Raw genomic sequence first — 13,834 nt, 5'->3', positions numbered from 1 at the left:
CAGCATCCTGGGGGCTAGGGTATGATAGTTGTCATGGCTTTCGATTTGAATTGTCAATGCCTTGGCCCTGTGGCTTAATTAACATCCACTGCGTAATAGGTTCTGTCTAGCAGAGAAAATGGAAAGGCCAGAAATATCTAACAGCTCTTCAAAGAAAAATTTAAAGGACAAGAATAAAAAGGAACGAGGTGTCCTGTTTAAATCTAGGGCGACTTTAAAAATGCCTGTTATGACAGACTGTGCCCTTATCTAGAATGAAGTGGACTGTGTGATTTCAGAAACCAGCTCTGAACTCTCGGGATGGCCCCCCAGGTAGAGACTGTGAATTTGCCATCCCTCCCATGTATGAATGGATCTTTTCCTTGGCAGCAAGGGAAAGATCCGTGCTCAAGTTCACCTCCCTCATTTGTGAGATTAACAGCAAGGTCCTCATTTCATTTTTTATTACTAGACCTCAATTGTCAAGCAATAGTCGGCTGTTCACAGTAGAAGGGACGATATCTACCTGTACATTCTAACCCTACTTAGCCTAAAAGTATGAACAAAGGTAGAAGGTTTTTACAAAGCCATGGAAAATGCAAATTACTGTGTTAGCGTATCAGTTAGCAAGTCATCCTAAAACCCTTAAATAACATCTTGTCATTGTGTCTTATCAATCTATGTGTTCCCTGGGAGTTGATCTAGGCTGGGCTCAGCTGAGAGTTTCTGATCCCCATGTCTCTCTCATCCTGCTTCTGGGACCAGAAGGCTCCTGCAATGGGCATGTTCTTCTTACAGTGAAGGGAGAGGCCCAAGAGGATAAGTGGAAACATACCAGGCCTCATGGAGCCTGGGCTCTATCTGGTCCAAGTTTCTTGGCCAGGCCAAGTCACTGGGTTGAATCAGAGTCAGGGAATTTTGTGTAACCAGCAGCAGAGAGGCGCACTGAAATGTTATGTGGCAAAGAGAGTGGACACAAGGATTAAGGAACAAGTGGGGGCCCTTAGCACAAATCGGCCATGGATACACAACAGAAGAAAGCTCTACAATCACAGCTAAATCAGATGGGTCCAGAGAAAGTGAGAGAGCATAGTTTCAAAGAAAGACAGTGACATTTGTTGGAATGAGATCACACAGGGAGTAACAGGATGTTTACAGATTTTGTTCTTTACCCTAAGAGCATGGAGAAAACATTAAACGGATTGATACAGTCAAGTGGATATAAGGCAACGGTTAAAACCTGTGGGTCATGACACTCTTTATAACAACGAAAATGCATTGCGGCATTAGGAAGGTCGAGAACCACTGATGTAAGGTATACACGGAATTTAGATGAGAGTGGACTTAAGTAAAATAATTAGAATCTTCTTTTTTATTTTTGGCCATTTTTGGCCGAGGCTGAGTTTGAACCCACCACCTGTGGCATATGGGGCCGGTATCCTACTCCTTTGAGCCACAGGCGCCACCCAATAATTAGAATCTTTAGGTATGAGAAGTTGGTGAGCTAATCTATGATGAAAGAGACAATGGAGTCAAAAGGAAGTGTCTCAGCACAAGAAATATTTAGGAGATGCAATAACCCAGACTTTGTGAATGGTAGATAGTAAGGGGTGAGGAAAGGAAATTGTCAAGAATGACCTCCAAGCTTCTGGCTTGTACAACTGGGTAGCCATTCGTTGACTTATGTAAACTTGGGAAAAGGAGGGAATTATGGGTGGATGGGGCGTAGGTCTTTACTTCAGGTGTGGACATATTGAGTTTATAATGGAGCATCTGACTGGATGTTCTGAGTAAGTAGTTGATTAGTTAAGGCATCAGGGATGAATACACTGTATATATGTGTGAGTATTTAATCAAAGAGTGTTTCCTAAGACCGGTAAACTCTGGGTCCAGCTTTGATTATTAAATGGGCCATCCGATACAAAGGCTAAAGCAATGGGATGCATCAGACCATCAGCAAAAGATGACACGGGGGTAATGTTCACTGGCGTGTGGGATCTTTGCGAGGAAAGAACAGAAAGAGTCTTGGTAATTTAAAAGAACAACTAGGACAAAGAGATAGAGGTTTAATGAAAGTGTGGAGTTCCATAATCTGTCATGGGATTAGTTTTAAGAAAGAAAAGACAGCTGTGGCATTCCACATGTCAAAATCACGTACTACAGTTGAAGATTACAAAAAGTGACATTAGAGGTGGGAGAGGAGGTGATTTGAATATCTTGTATCTAGCGATGACTTTGAATTACTCAATATGATCTCTTTAGGACCTAGCATAATTCATAACACACAGCAGGCGATGAATAAAGGAGAAATTAAGTAACAGAATCTATGAGCTAATATTTTAAGGAGACATTCTTACATTACTACTAATTGCAAGAAGTAAATAGATACTTCCCCTGCTACTCTGCTCCCTCCCTCTCCTCCTCCTCACTCTCTGCAGTCTGTGTTGCAGTAGCCATTCAAGGGAAGTGGGCGCATGAAATAGCTGTGTAATTTCATAATGTTAGGAAAAGAGCCCTGTGCGAGGCCTTAGCAAGAGCTCAAAAACATTATGCCTATTTCACTGTATAAGCCAGAAGTGAGCAAACCATGGTCCCATGGCCGAAATTCAGCCCACCGCCTGTTTCTGTAAACAAAGCTTATCAGAGCACACTGATGCCCATTCATTTGTACGTTGTCTGTGGCTGCTTGTACACTACTAGGGAAGAGTTGAGTCATCATAAGAGACTGCCGGACCCACAAAGCCCAAAGTATTTACTATCTTGCCCTTTACGGAGAAAGTTAGCTGAGCCTTGGTGTATGCAATTAAGTAATGATTGCCTGGGTGGCCACCAATCATAACCATCTTTTTTTGGCCTTGCAGAATAGATATAAATTTTTTTTCAAAAATATTGATTCTTCTTTTATTCTAATGTTTATTTAACACATGGCCTAACAACTGGGCAGGTTTGTGTAAGTGAGAAAAGGCTTAATACTCAGTTGTGAATCAGCTAAGTGGTAAACATTTGTTTCTAGGTTTTTCTTGGTGATCTTTTTTTGTTGTCATTTCCTCTTTTCCTCTGTAAGATTCAACTCAATTCACACTAACTCTGGACCTTCTCCCATCACCAAAATATGTCTCCGGGGGAAAAAAAATCTTTATAATTCATTCTTACTAAAGTGTGAAGGGCATTAGGCCTAAGGGATATAAACTCTCCTCTTCCCAAGTAGAACCAGTACATTCCTCCCTTTTGAGTTTCCTGAACCTTATAAAAGTCTCCATGGTACTATTTAAAACACTGTATTATGTTTCTTTTACCTTCATCCGCCTCCAGAATCAAAACCTTCCTGAAAGCAGAGGCCACTTCTTATTTATCTACGAACTTCCAGCTCCCAGTACTCAGCTAGAATCTACCTCCCAAAATATTTACTGAAAAAAAAGATGAAGGGAAGAAGGAAGACAGGCAGGCAGGTAGACTGCTTGGGTTACAGTGTCTCTTATCTATCCCCCTTGTATTTGCATTTTGACAAAGGACCTGGTTTGAAGCCAAACAGTGAAGCTGCATTAGTGGGATTTTAAACATCAGGGGACAAGTGGGGGAGATTTTATGTGTACGAGACCCTCCTGATACCCCTTCAGTTTTGTTTTTACCAAAAGCTGTCCGTGCCGCTTAATTTTCAGATCAGCCCTGACACTGAGAAGGGAAACTTACATACCACTGTTCTATGAGAACATAGACTGAATTTCCAGGGCTCAGACAGAAATAGGAAAACATTTGAATATATCCAAATAAGCAAGTGGGAGCACCATTAGCCTGATGTTCAAATGATGAGATATTTGAAGGTTTATCCTGTGAGGAGAAAAACAGACAAAAATACTAATCCCAGTAAAACTTCCCCCAAAGTCAGAGTCACCTGGGGTTGCTGTCAGGCGGCAGCATAAGGTGAAGTTAAAAGCTATTGGTGCCTGTAATCCTACCACTCTGGGAGGCCGAGGTGGGTGAATTGCCCTGGCTCACAGGTTCCAGATCAGCCTGAGCAAGAGTGAGACCCTGTCTCTAAAAATAACCAGGCATTGTGGCAGGTGCCTATAGTCCCAGCTACTCAGGAGACTGAGGCAAGAGAACCACATGAGCCCAAGAATTTGAGGTTGCTGTGAACTGTGATGCCACAGCACTCTACTGAGGGTGACAAAGTGAGACTCTGTCTTAAAAAACAGCTTTTGGAGTCTGACTGCCTGAGTTCGAATCCCATCTCCATTTCTCTTGGGTGACGTGATCTTGGGCAAGTTCTTTATAATAGCTCCAAACTTCAGAGTCTTCATCTCTGAAGTGGAGCAGCTAATACAGTCATGGGCTGCATACTGACATTAGGTCAACAACCTGTGCATGGAGCATGGTCCCATGTGATTATAATATTGTATTTTACTTTGGCTTGGTGCCTGTAGCTCAAGCAGCTAAGGCCCATCCAGAGCTGGTGGGTTCGAATCCAGGCTGGGCCTGCCAAACAACAATGACAACTACACCCAAAAAATAGCTGGGCATTGTGGCAGGCATCTATAGTCCCAGCTACTTGGGAGGCTGAAGCAAGAGAATCACTTAAGCCCAGGAGCTGGAGGTTGCTGTGAGCTGTGACACACTCTATTCAGGGTAACAGCTTGAGGCTCTGTCTCAAAAAAAAAAAAAAAAATTGTATTTTACTGTGTCTTTTGTATGTTTAGATATCTTATTCTCTTTCTTTATTTCTTTTCTTCCTTTTTTTTTTTTTTTTGAGACAGGAGTCTCACTCTTTTGCTCTGGGTAGAGTGCCTTGGCATCATAGTTCACAGCAACCTCAAACTCTTAAGCTCAAGTGATCCTCCTGCCTCAGCCTCCTGAGTAGCTGTTACTATAGGCACCTGCCACAACACCTGGATATTTTTTCTATTTTTAGTAGAGACAGAGTCTTGCTCTTGCCCAGGCAGGTCTCAAACTCCTGAGCTCAAGCAACCCTCCCACCTTGGCCTCCCAAAGTGCTAGGATGACAGATGTGAGCCACCGCACTGGTCTATGTAGATATATTTTAGATAGCTAATACTTATTATTGTGTTACAATTGCCTACAGTATCCAGCACAGTAATGTGTACAGCTTTGCAGCCTAGGAGCAATAGGCTATATTGTATCTCCTACACTTGTAGATGTAGGCTGTATCATCTAGGTTTGTGTAAGTGGTTACACTCTACAATGTTTGCACAATGACAACATTGCCTGATAACACGTCTTGGAAAGTATCCCCATCATTAAGCCATGTGTGACTTGTAGTATCCATCCCACGAGCCTTTTAAACTGATTAAATAGTACACCAAAAATAGTAGCTATTGTTATTTGTAGAGACCATGCATTCATTTACTCCTCCGTTTAGTACTTCCCACGTATAAATCATTGAATTACCTTTCTAAAATATTCTGACCTCAGAGTGAAATTAAATGATGGATTGCAGAAAGCTCATCTGCTGTGCCTGAACATTAGGTTCAATTCAATATTATACCCTCCATGGACTTTTATTTATAACCTATTCTGTGCCTAGCACCATCTATAAACACTAGAATTACTGGAGGGAGAAGACTCAGTGTCAGCTCTCTCGGAGCTTTAAAGCTCATTGGATTAACTAAAGGCTAATAGATGATCTATTTTTAATAAGGCAGGAGACTGGGTCTCTGGGGACCCTCTTGATCTGGGCCTAGCAGGAGGGAGCCCTCGTGCTGTTTTTCCACCAGCAGCAGCTCACCTAGAACGTAAGTTTCAGGAAACAGGACTTTGTCTTGTTCATTACCATATTCTCAGTGCCCGGAACTGAGCCTGGCACACAGTAGGTGCTCAATAAATGTTTAAGGCAGGATAAAGAAAAGGAAAGAAGAAGTTGATTGGTTAGCTAGGTTTTGACGTCCCATGTAGCGGAAATTTTATGATGCCCTTTTTGTTTTACATATTTTTACCTCCAAGTATTTATTTGGTTCCCTCCAACTGCATTAGCCCCGCCCCCCCACCTTCCTTGCTGTTTTGTGATCCTCTCTGGAGTGTACTGAGTGTTTGCGGGGATTTATATCGTTAGATCCATTGACTCTTGTCCAGAAAAGACAGTAGCCTACAAAGAAGGTGAGAGTTCTGAGCAGGTTATCAGCAGCTACCATGGTGCTCTGAACATACCTATGTTCAATAAATGCTACAGATTGACTCAAGGAGTGCCAGCACAGGTGTTCCCACACCGGCAGGGCTCCTGCTCTGTGTTACAGACCAATCTACTGGGGACAAATCTTCCCTGTTCAGTTTACATTTATGAAACAGCCGCCATACAGCGGGTTCTGGGCAGTCGAGGTGCCTCACCCTCTCTGCCTTCTCATTTGGATTTCCAGTAAATGGAACATTGGGATAGAAAGCCGGACTGGAAACTATAGACAGATATACAAAGGAACTTTCCCAACAACCGTCTGAGACTCCTAATGGAAAAATGTATCCTGAATTTAACCAAGAGAGCTGTATGGCTTGATAATTTGCAGGAGACTTGTCATTTCTCTGTTGATTATTTTTTAAAGAGATGCTTTTTTAAAAATGTTACTGGTTCTTCCTTTGCTCTTCCTGAGTAATTACCGGTAGTTACCAGCGAGCATTCCAAATTGCACTCCATTTCTTGCATAGGGGAAAACACTGTGATTCTTGAAATAAAATGCCTACATTTTTAGTCAAGGAATTGCTAAAAGGCTGCCCGCTGAGAAAGGCTACCCTCACCATGAACCTTTACTATCAGACAAGGGCTGTGATTTCTGAGGAGTCAGACTTGATCAGCCTGTCTGATCAAAAATAATAATAATAACAGGCAACATCCATAGCAAGGGAAAAGATAACCTCGGGTGTGCCTTGTCCAAATTGTAAAGCCTTCAATGGGATGTTCATGGCTTTAAGACACACTTACACCGTAGAGTAGTTGGACCCCCCACGTTCTCCAGCATTTTTATTTCTTCTTCAAGTTTGCCCCTGGGAACTTAAGGCCAGCAGTCCTTGGTTTAAGACCCTTGCACAGTAGGCATCTCATTAAAATGGAAATGAACTATTGATCGTATTTCTAAAAATGAATGATGCTTCTTCTGAGATTTCTGCCAAGCTAAAGTTCACCACATAATCACCAGCCCCACCGTGGCCGCTGAAGGGGAACATGCAAGCCTTGAGTGTGAGCCCCGAAAGTTATATCAGGATGGACGAAAACAGCCCCCCTCATCACACTCATTTTCCACATAAGGAGATGAGGCCCCCCAGGAAGTGACTTGCCAAGGTCACACGTGAAGGTCACGGTTGGAATCTGGGTCCTAAGTCAAGGGTCCTTGCCACCTGTGGTACTGCCCCCATATTAATTTCCTGTGGCTGCTGTAATAAATGACCAGAGACCACGTGGCTGAAACAACAGACACGTGTCCCCTCTCAGTTCTGGAAGCCGCTAACCCTAAGTCACAGTATAGGCAGAGCCACAGTCCCTCTGCAGGACCTAGGGGAGGACCTCCCCTTGCGTCTCCATCCCAGGGGTCCTGGGCTGTGGGCATCCCTTTCATCTCCGCCTCTGTCCATCTTTATGTGGCTCACTCTCTTCTCCGCCTCTCTTTTCTGGGTGCCTTTTGTAAGGTCACTTGTCATTAGATTTAGGGTGCACCCACTAGAATGATCTCTCAAGACCCTCAACTTAATTACATCTGCCAAGACCCTTTTTACAAAAAAAGGTCACATTCATATCCTTTTGGGAGGGGGGCACCATTCAAAACATTATACCCCCCTTTACCTCAAGTAATAACCATGATTATATCCATTTTTTAAAACTCTCTGTGCTTTAAAATGATTGATAGTACTGTTTCCTCTTTTTCTGCTCCACTAGTCGTTTGGGAGTCTGCACTGCATATTTGAATCGTGAACTCTGGCTCTGTCACTGACTCAAACAATGCAGCCTCAGGGGAGTTCCTCATCCATCCCTCTAGTCCCCAGTTCCTCTGGTCTAGAATAAGAACGGTAATTTCCATCTCATACGGTGCTTATGAGAATCAGCATGAGGATTCCCATAAAGTGCTTAACATAGGGTCTGGGAAGAATCACTTCTCAGTAAATGCCAGCTGATTTTAAATTAGAATATTCACCCAGACCCATCTATTGCTTGCAAAATGTATACACTGAACGTCCACTGGGGAGACACATTTCCAGCAGCCAGAAACTTTTCTGGCACCCTCCCACGAGAGCAGCCTCACTGTTGAGTGTTAACGCCTGGGTGTGCGGCCTGCTCAGGGGTGGGGGGAGAGAATTCTCTGGATTCTCTGAATTGTTGCTGTCCCAGCCCACACATGGACCTTCAGATCTTCAGAAGAGGACAGAATAAGGAGACGTTCTCTTGCCAGAAGGGAGAAGAGATTATTCCAGCCACCATGGGACTAGTCCCTTCGGATCTGACCAGTTTGGAGCAGCACAACTCAGGGTTAGTGAAAGTGGCTGTACTGTGGCTTCTAAATGTGGGGTGGGGAGTGAGGCTGGGGGTGGGGTATCAAGCCCTGGGGAGCTGCATGTCTGGGTCAGGCAGGCACCCAGTAATACTACAGTCCGCATCCAGAGTTTGTCCCGAAGCAAAGAGCCAGACTAGCCAAGCATCAAACCCACCCCCTCAAAAATATGTATTTCTCAAAGTTGTCTAGTCGTGTTTTTCTAAACAATTGAAGGGCAGCAGGAAGTTGTACTATATTTACACAGCGACGATGGGTTTTGCTCAAATATTTTCCATTTATTATTAGTTCATTAACTAGCTTAATCTTCCCTGCCCTCTTTTTTTTTCTGGGTTTGAACCTGCCACCTCCGGCATATGGGGTTGGTGCCCTACTCCTTTGAGCCACAGGTGCCGCCCTTCCCTGCCCTCTTTACACAAAACCCCCCTACCCCACATGGACACCTTTTTGTTCAGGGGAGGAGGGTAAGACTTCTGAATCCACATTACAATGATTGCTTCCAGAGGATAATCAATCCAGAATTAGACGCAGTAATTCTACACGAATGCCACTTTTTTTTTTTTTTTTTGCAGTTTTTGGCTCGGAATGGATTTGAACCCGCCACCTTTGGCATATGGGGCCACTGCCCTACTCCTTGAGCCACAGGCACCACCCATGGATGCCACTTTGTATATGAAGCAATCCTAATGTTTAGAACAGCCGAACAATACACCAACTTGGAACTATAAACACACCCCTCTACTCATTGCAAGATCTAAATTGAATGTCATCTGAACTCATTACAAACTCATTACTAAATTCAATGTCATCTGCGTTAATATCACTAATCCAATGATCCGAGCAACACTGACTGACCCAGACTTGGGTCCTTTCCAGAATACCCAGAAATCTAGTCCAAGGCCAGGCACGGGTGCCACAGAGGCACATTTGCGCCACCAGTCTACATCTCTTCACATTTCTAACCATATATGTTCTCTCTGATTGCTTTTCTAAGTCTCTGTATGGCTACAACTGTGGTTCTTGATGTTTTTATTAACCCACACTCTCTTTTGATGAACAAAATAATTTTCTGTCACAGAAACTCTATTACACCCTTCCAGAGGCACACCTGCCCTTCCAGAATGAGCATGGCTGGGTTTTCAACACCAAGGCAAAAAGCCAAGGTCATGGCTCAAGCCCTGTGCAAACCACTTATCTCCCCTCTGCTGCATATATGCACATTCAAGTCCCGCCCTGATCTGTGCTCCCAAATGGATGCATTGTGTCAGAAAGTATTCCAGGCAAAGGGAGAAATAAATGGATGGGGGTCATGTAACCAACCACTTTGGGGCTGGGGTTGATGAGTGCAAATTTCATTTTGCTTCCATAGATGCATAATTATTCATTTATGATCTAGAATGGAAAACAAATTTCTTTGAGGACTGTCCAGTGTTTTATCCTATAGGTCAACATAGTCTGTTTATTCAACAAGCCAATCTGAATACCTGTTCTACATCAGCTTCTAGGCTAAATGATTCGATTCTGCACTATATAAGACCTAGTATAAGTCAAGGAAATTATTATTAAGAGACAAGGTAGGGGTAAGCAAGGGGGGAGAAGAGAGAGAGAAATTAAGCCTTCCTGAGTGGATCAGAAAAGACTTCTGGAGGAAGAATATCTAAGCAGGAATTTGGAGAGAACATGAGTTTGCCAAGCAGATAAAGTAGAGATAGGCGGGCAGATGGGAACTACCTGTGCCAACGCACGGAGGCGTGAAGTGCAGTGTGTTTAAAGAACAGTACGAACACAGCTAGCTCTTACCAGGGTACACATTCTGTGGGTGTTTGTGTAGGGAACTGACAAGGATCAATCACTCTGAGTATGTGCAGGATCAGTTAATTGCTTCATTTAGTTAAATGTTTACTGAGCTTTTGCTAAACAGAGGGCCTTAGACCAGGAGTTGGAGATGGGGGTGCTAAGGAAATAAGATATGAATCTATCACACAAAAAGAACCTTGTGAAGTAAGATGCTTCCCAGAAGGAAAGACAACATCAGAGGATTATTTCATTCCTTTGCATTCATCAGGAATAATGGATTGAGTTCTAAATTAGCACCTACCAACGTACATGTTAAGACATGTTTCTTGCACGTAGAGAGCTGGCAGTCTAGTGGAATAAACAGATGCATAAATAGAACACTATTATTATGTTCAATAAAAGACACAATTGTGTTTTTGACTTCCTACTAAGTTCTGGACACTGATCTAAGTGCTTTATATAGATGATAATCATGCAATATGATTATCATCTGCATTTCTTAAATGACAAATTAAGGGCCAGAGAGGTTAACTTAACTTGCTCAATCCAGGACACACAGCTAAGACTGATTGACATCCAGACATCTGACCCCACATTCTTAACCAGCACACAGAGAAACCTGGGAGGGAAATACGTAAGTCGATCTAGAAGGGGCCAGGAGAGACTCATCCTTTCACCCCACCAGCAGTCATGTGATCTCTGAGGTTTCCAAGAAATAGAAATATAATTTCTAGAATCTTAGGAAACTACCAAGCTCATGATACCAGATTGTATAACATCTAGATTTTATGCTCAAAAGAGTAAGTAAAAATTTTCCCCCAAATTCACCTAGCTTATATTTTTTACTCAAATGATTACAGTTTTTCCAGTCCTTACCCAACCCAGCTCAGCTCCCTCTATCCCCATAAATACCAAATTCTCATTATATGCTTCTAGGATTGTTTTTCTTTTTTTGAGATAGGGTCTCACATTGTCACCCTTGGTAGAGTGCCATGGCATCATAGCTCACAGCAACCTTAAACTCTTTGACTCAAGTGATCCTCTTGCCTCAGCCTCCCAAGTATCTGGGACTATAGGCAACCACCACAATGCACAGCTGATTTTAGAGATGGGGACTCACTCTGGCTCAGGCTGGTCTCCAAGTCCCGCGCTCAGGCAGTCCACTGGACTCAGGCTCTCAGAGTGCTAGGAATATAGGCATGAGCCACTGTGCAGGGCCATTTCTAGGATCTTTTATCAAGGGAAGGATAAAATTGATGGGGAAGTTTCTGATGTTTCTTCTCAGGAGTCTTCTTTCTGTGGGCTCTCGACATCTTATGCTATATAATACCTTGTGAATACCACTTTGAGGATTCTTGGCTGAATTTGTGTACTGCTAATCTACTATGTGTCATTCCCAATGTCCTGTATCCAAGCCCATGAAACTAGAATTATATTTCTCATTCAAATTGAGAATGTTACTTTCCCAACTTCCCCCAATTCAGCTCTCTTGTCCTCGTAACCAACATGGACATTGGGCTGCAAATAAAATAGGAAGGTTACAAGAAGTTGTAAGCCTAATTATCTTATTATAAAACCTAATCACAAAGTAAGTAGAGAGAAAGTCAAACAGGAGTGCAGATGCCCAAAGATGGCCTCATTCTCAGAGGAGGAAGTCTGAGATAGGAGTTCTGTGAAATTAGGGGTAGTATTTGTCTGCATATCACAGAACTCAACCCAAAAGACTTAAGCAAATAAAGGGCGGGTATAATATAACCAGATGTCAGGTTCCTGTTTTCCCTATTCTGCTGTTACCTTTGCCAGATTCCTGTTATACATTCAGGTGTCACTCCATATTCCAGACAGCAAAAAGGCAAAGGGCAAAGGGAAGACACTAGCCAAGTCTGTCTCCTTTGAAAAATTTTTCCCATAATTTACACACTTAAGCCTCCATTTAAATCTCCTTAGCTAGGTGTGAGTCACAGGGCCTTCGTTAGCTGCAAGAGAGTCAGTGCAGGTCAGTGTATTAACTCAGCATGTACCACTTCCAGACAAAGCAAGTTCTTAATAGCATGGAAAAGAGGATGTGTGCACATTGAGTAAGCAACTTAGCAGAGTTTGTCATATCATCCTAAAGTTTTCCAATTTAAAAAAGAGAGAGAGAGAGAGAAGAGTAGAGAAAGGGTAGGGGGAACAAATTACAAAATCAAAGGAATATAGACAATTGAATAAAGCTGAGCCAAATGATACTTAAGTATTTCTCTTTTATGCTACTTAACATAGATAATCCATGGGCCTGAATTTCATGTGTTGAGTAGGAATTAAACAGGCTTGGGGAAGGAAGGGAGAGAGCAAAATATTCCCAGTTAAGGCACCAAGATGTGACACACTGGGAATTACAATCCATTTCCTACTTTCAAAGAATAGATTGTAAAGTAAGGAATAACAAGAAGGTAAATGGGGCCAGATCATGGAAGGCTTGTGTTTATCTGGTGTAAGATGAAAAGCCGGGGAGGGACAGATCAGGCTACACTTTGGAAAATTCACCTTGATTGACTGCATTGGATGAAACCAAGAAAAAGTTGAAGATGCAGAAAAAAGAGGAGACTGTTAATAAAGATGGAAGATGCTGAGGGCCTATTTTGTGGGGATACAGAGGAGTGCATAAATGTGAGGAATTACTTCTTTGAGTATCAGGAAAGACTTTCTGGAGGATGCAGCCTTTTAGAACTGAAAATACACTTTCTTTTATGCCTAAAGCATCTGTCTGCAGAGTCTGAAGCATCCTGACTTCATATATTTTGTAGAAATTTATGAGATATAAGATATTCACTAATTAGGAACTCCTAAACCATTTATTCTACTGCTCATAAGTAAAATGATCTTAGAAAGTTTTTAGCCAAAGGCTGAAAATTTGAGATAAACCTTAAAACTTAAATATAGGAGAGGCCTTTATCAAGTTATTATAACCTCAAAATTAGTTGTGATCAAACTCTGTTGAGTATCCAGGAAGCCGCCTAAAACAGCAGGTGCAGAGGCTCACCTTAGCCATACTGAATCAAACACACCAAGGGTAGGACTTGGGGATGGGTATTCATAGAAAATTTCACAGGATATGCTAATGTACCCCAGATTTGGGTCATCAGCATAATGAGCCCGACAGGGCATGACTAGGACTCCAATGGCACATATTGACAAGAAAGGGGTCATGAGACCAGGTGCAGCAGTTTACGCCTATAATCCTATCAGTCTGGGAGGCTGAGATGAGAGAATCACTTGAGGTCAGGAGTTACAGCCCGGCCTAAGCAAGAGTGAGACCCTATCCCTACTAATAATAGATAAATTAGCCTGGCATTGAGGAGGGTGCCTGTAGTCCCAGTGACTTGGGAGGCTGAGGCAAGATCACTTGAACCCAAGAATTTGAGGCTGCTTGCTGTGAGCTAGGTTAATGCCATAGCACTCTAGTCTGAGCAACAGATTGAAATGAGAGAGAGAGAGAAAGAGAGAGAGAGAGAGGAAGAAAGGAAGGAAGGAGAGAGAGAAAGGAAAGAAGGAAGGAAGGAAGGAAGGAAGGAAGGAAGGAAGGAAGGAAGGAA

Source organism: Otolemur garnettii, unplaced genomic scaffold (assembly GCF_000181295.1).
Source record: "Otolemur garnettii isolate 467f Iridium unplaced genomic scaffold, OtoGar3 scaffold00007, whole genome shotgun sequence".
Taxonomy (NCBI): domain Eukaryota; kingdom Metazoa; phylum Chordata; class Mammalia; order Primates; family Galagidae; genus Otolemur; species Otolemur garnettii.
This window is presented reverse-complemented; position numbering follows the sequence as displayed.